Source organism: Photinus pyralis, unplaced genomic scaffold (genome assembly GCF_008802855.1).
Source record: "Photinus pyralis isolate 1611_PpyrPB1 unplaced genomic scaffold, Ppyr1.3 Ppyr1.4_LG1, whole genome shotgun sequence".
In the NCBI taxonomy this organism is placed as follows: domain Eukaryota; kingdom Metazoa; phylum Arthropoda; class Insecta; order Coleoptera; family Lampyridae; genus Photinus; species Photinus pyralis.
In genome coordinates, this window is record NW_022170249.1 from 46,248,593 (window position 1) to 46,253,450 (window position 4,858).

At 33.7% G+C, this 4,858-nt stretch overlaps 1 long non-coding RNA gene across 1 annotated transcript; it reads right to left on the reverse strand.

The window, feature by feature from the left end:
- Nucleotides 1-3,492: 3,492 nt before the first annotated feature.
- LOC116159609 lies at nucleotides 3,493-4,126 on the reverse strand. The gene is made up of 2 exons (XR_004143012.1): nucleotides 3,613-4,126; nucleotides 3,493-3,541 (listed from the first exon to the last, which is right to left on the reverse strand). It is a non-coding gene; the product is annotated as an uncharacterized LOC116159609 (long non-coding RNA).
- Nucleotides 4,127-4,858: the final 732 nt, after the last annotated feature.

A 4,858-nucleotide genomic window follows, 5' to 3' on the forward strand; every position in this document is an offset into this window, starting at 1 on the left:
AATGATTGTTTGTTCTTATTTCGTTTTTAATAGTAAATGTAGTTGCCGCTTACCATTTTTCTCTCACAAATCATATCAAACTAAAGGAGCTTTTGTTGTGCTTGAGACGTTCTATGTTTTCAGATTAAGTTGAAATTATGCCACTTAAGATCATTGTGATAAGTTTTTTGGAACGCCAAATGTAACGGCTCTGGGTTGATTGAACTCGAGCATTAGAGTTTAAATTTCCAGATGTTCCAGTTCCAGTGGTTTAAGGAATATCGCGATAGAAAATTGGGTATATATGGTTGAATTGCTAGAGAAGATATAACAAGTTCGTTTTAGAAATATCCTTTTCCTCTCGTCGAAACTAACTATTTTAATCTTACAAGGCAAAAACTTGTCCTCACTGTTACGTAAATAATTAACACGACCCCTTTCGCAAAAAGCGACAGCGGTAAAACCTCAAATCTTTCGTCTCACTTTATACAATTTGAAGCCTAATTGTATCAGGAAAATTTCATCGATTTTCCTTAATAAATTAGTTTCATAGAAACCCAGTAATTATAGGTTTTTCTCGCCTTCGGGTAAAAATGTCTAATTGGCACTTCGTAATTTTTGCATAGTTTGAACAAGATAAACTAATTAAATTACGGACTTTGTTAAAATTAAGGTTTTTAATTCACCAATTTATAATTTACGTAAATAGAAGGTCTGGAGAAGATTAGTTCTAAAAATTTTCTTGAGAATTTAATTAAGGAAATTGCTAATTTGAATATTGGTTGGATGAAAATTGCGAAGAATTTTATTTACGCAACGTACGAAGTTTTCATTGTTTTGTTACACGTAGTACATTACACGCAAACGTTAAGTGTTATTGTGCCGTTCAGAATTACTCGTAGATGCTTGTGTGAACGTATATTGTTTACCTAAAATCGATTATTTCCTTTCAATGGCCAATTTTCATATCTGCTTATTGTCTGGTGTTTCTTTGTAAATCAAAATGACTAAAAAAAATAAACTAAATAGGCTCTTTGTGGCGCTTAAATGCATTGTCTATGGAATCCCGCCTGTTAAGTTGATGAGATACCTTGACGTTACTGCCCAACTGTAACTCATACAGCTTACATCGGTAGAAAAGAGAAAATGTATCAAATGTTACTGCTGAAATATCATTTATCACTCTTGAACGACAACATTTTAAATTATGCATGAAAAACGGGTTATAAAGGAAAGAAAAATTATATTTTGGAAATACCTATTTGTAAATAACCCACAACATTTATGAGCAACTGTTCGCGATGTATAACACATACTGATATGCCTTTCGCTTGACATATCATAATAAATCATATCTGTCCTCAATTCTTTCGTCGTGAATTGTGTTTTGCGACTTTCTAAATGTAGAGACGCAACGTGACGCAGGTGTAGGTAGTGTTTGAGACAAATTTGTTCACGCAGTAGGAAAGTCAGTTAAAAGTAATAAAGCTCTTTCAGTAAAAGGGAATGGTGGTGTCACGGTCCTTAGGACAACTTATTTCCGGAGTACCTACAGTATTTAGAAGGTTAGGGTCGCTTCTTTAGCTTATTAGAATCTTTATTATTCCTAAAAGTAACGATCTAACTTGGCAGTTTCAGAGAGAAATTGAGGTTATAAAATGACGGGTAAATAAGCAAATATAGTGCGCATAAAAGACGAGCATATCCTCTAAATTTTGAATGTGGACCAAGGGACAGCTTACCTTTAAACCCTTGTGGACGGGGTTGCGATGTCAATTAACTACGCAAAGTTCCCTAAACGAGAAAATTCCATTTTCAATATTAAGTGCTAAATTAAGGGAAAAAGTCATCCGTTTTAATGGAATTTCGTATACCTACTTTTTAACACTCATATGCCGCGTGAAGACATTATAACAATTTTTTTAATGATAAATGCATGAAAGACCTGTCGAAAGTCGTCGTTCAGCATTTGTCCATTGCGACATATCTCTGGTCAGTATACAGGGGTTAAAAGAAGAATTATTTTTAAGGGGTACAGGTTTTCATTATGATATTTTGTTATTGTAAAAAAGATTTAAAAAGTGTGTTTAGCCAAACATCGCATATTTTTTGTCATGGCCAGTTTACGAGTATTGGATAACAGAACTGTGTGTACCTTTTGAGATCTCTAAAATTGTTTTTAGATCGACCGTTTGGAAACGGAGTGTGTTCTACTCAAAAGACACTGTTCGCCTTAAATTTTCTTGCAGGATTTTCTTGTATTCGTTTTTTTGTGATGTGTTAGAATAAATCCTTGTAATTTTTATTGAATCCCAATATGAAATCCAGGTAGTTTTATTTAACTATGTCAGATTTTTCTAATTTCTTTTTATCTGAATTTTATTTCCCGATTTTGTGCAAAATTTAAGTAGGTGACGATTTCATTAGAATATACGGAATTTGATTGAGGCGATCATCGGATCTTTTCAGTTTAACGAATTTATTCTCGGAACCCAGTTGTGCCCTGAGGTAAATTTTAAAGAGGAAAAAACTAAATTGTGCAAGTTGAGCTAGTTAGGTAAGCATATCGTTTCACACAGCAATACTTATTTTACAATTTTTGACGTTTGTTATAAATAAAACAAGATATGCTAGATTGCCGTTCCAAATTCGTCCAGTTCGCGCATGACGTCACGCGGTGATAAAATTTGAATTTAAAGCCGGTTTTTTTTTTAATTCTACTACAAATACTAAAATTTCTTAATTATAATGGTTTAGGGGAAAAAGAGAGTTGAAATTATAAAACCTAAACGCAAAATATGCCAAAATATATTAAGAGATCGTTAAAGACCATCTTTAAAAATGCTATAAGCTACAATTAAGCGCACCATAAAAAGAGGAAATGCAGGCGTTTTCCATAATATGGTAAGATACCTACTTATGCTAAAGTATCTAAACATTGTGGAGTAGATATTAAAAACGAAATGACTAATATAAAATATTGAATTATGTAGGTACACAAGACGTTATAATTTACTAGATTCAAAAACGCATTCGATAAGATAAAAATATGTTGAATTATTGTTCTTTATTGCTAGATACATTGGTAATATAGAATTTAAAAAGTAAATCGGACATCCAGGAAGTGTAAAGGAGTAGGTACAAAAAAAGACATGTTTGTTATTAGAATAGTCTCAAGTTATTTACAAAATATTAAATAAACAAGTCCACATAACATATTAAATCAGTAATCTCGTGAACACTGAGATATGAGATGGAGTCAAACACTATTATTACTACCTTCTTTAATATTTCAGGCATTAATTGAATTTTTTTACACCATGCTCTAAGCGTTGACACTGCTGGCAGAGGGTATCCTTTTTTCCGTAACAACCTATAGGCTCTTGTACCAGCTGATTGAATGATAATAGCTTTCGAAATATCTTCAATTGTCCATGTTACTCCCTTATAAGGATGTTTTAATTTACAGATTTCAGTGGTGGTGAAAAACCTGTGAAAAATTTCATTTTCTTCTTTGAATTTGGCAATTATCTCGTCTCTGTTGTCAGCATCAGTGTTCGTACTGGAATTTAAAAAAATCATGATTTATTGAAGAAGACAAAATAAATGCATTTCTCATGCTTTCTAAACTACCTTGCATCTCTTCTAGTGCTAACATCTTCTGTTTGCGCTACAGCATTCGAAATATTAATAATATGTCATCCAACACCTGATTTACTTCAATCTTATTACCAAAACGACCATCGCCAACACTCCTATAACTAAACAAAACCATGAAATATAGCTAATAATACTTTACGGTAGATTTCCCTCTGAAAACGTCTCTAAACCAATTTCAAATACACCAAAACAAGAAACTTACCTGGTTTGTAGAAGAGTCGCAACTAATTTTGACCTATTTCTTTTGTTAATGCGACTGGTTCGGGCCGATTCCCCTTTCACAACCTTTGAGTTTCCCAGTGGCAAATTGAGAAATGGTACGGCGTCTGGTTTCAACAGTCGACGATTTCGGGCGGTATAGCACAGTAGTTCAAACCGCAAATTCCGTTCATAAGACGACTCGTCAAAATGTTTCGAACATACTCTGGTAGTTTTCATATTAATGTGACCTGGCCGGTTACAAGCTAACACCCAACGCTTTTGAATATTTTGATCATTCGGGAACCGGAAAAGCATTAGATTGCTTGAAAACAGTTTTGATCCATTAGATGTGGTATATCCAACCACGGAACACCTCATTTTGTTGAAAACTAATTCACAAATTCCAAAAAAGCACCAAAATCTACACTGACAGATAATTATATTTAATTTGAAATTCACCGCGTGACGTCATGCACGTGATTTATAACTCCTCCTACATGCGCAATATCATTATCTTATATTTATTGTATCATGGGTCTAATGTACACAACGGAATAATATGTTTGTATTTAATAGTGTTGTAAATGTAGTATAATTAGCGTTAGAACCTTACGGTCTAAGCGATTGACTAAAGGGACACAGACAGGACTTACTACTGTCGTATTTGAGTCGAACTAATATCAATCCGAGCCGGATTTTAATCTTCACCTAACGTATTGGAGCCACTCCGATTTATAAACAAGACAGTTGCATGAAAGAAATGCCTACATTTCCTTGTACGGTTTCTTCATAGCTACCACGTGCATATATAGCAACACCGACGTTCAAATTTAAATGAACGTGGGTCATATTTCACACGATGTGCTTGTAATGAAGTCATATTTTCCATGAAAGGGCACACTTTTCACACCACAAAATCCCCTTACCAAAGGATCTTTAGCTTTGTCAGTACTTTCTAGGGAGAGGTTTTAATCGAATAGTGAACATTGAAATACTAGCTTTTCAATCGAGAAATAAA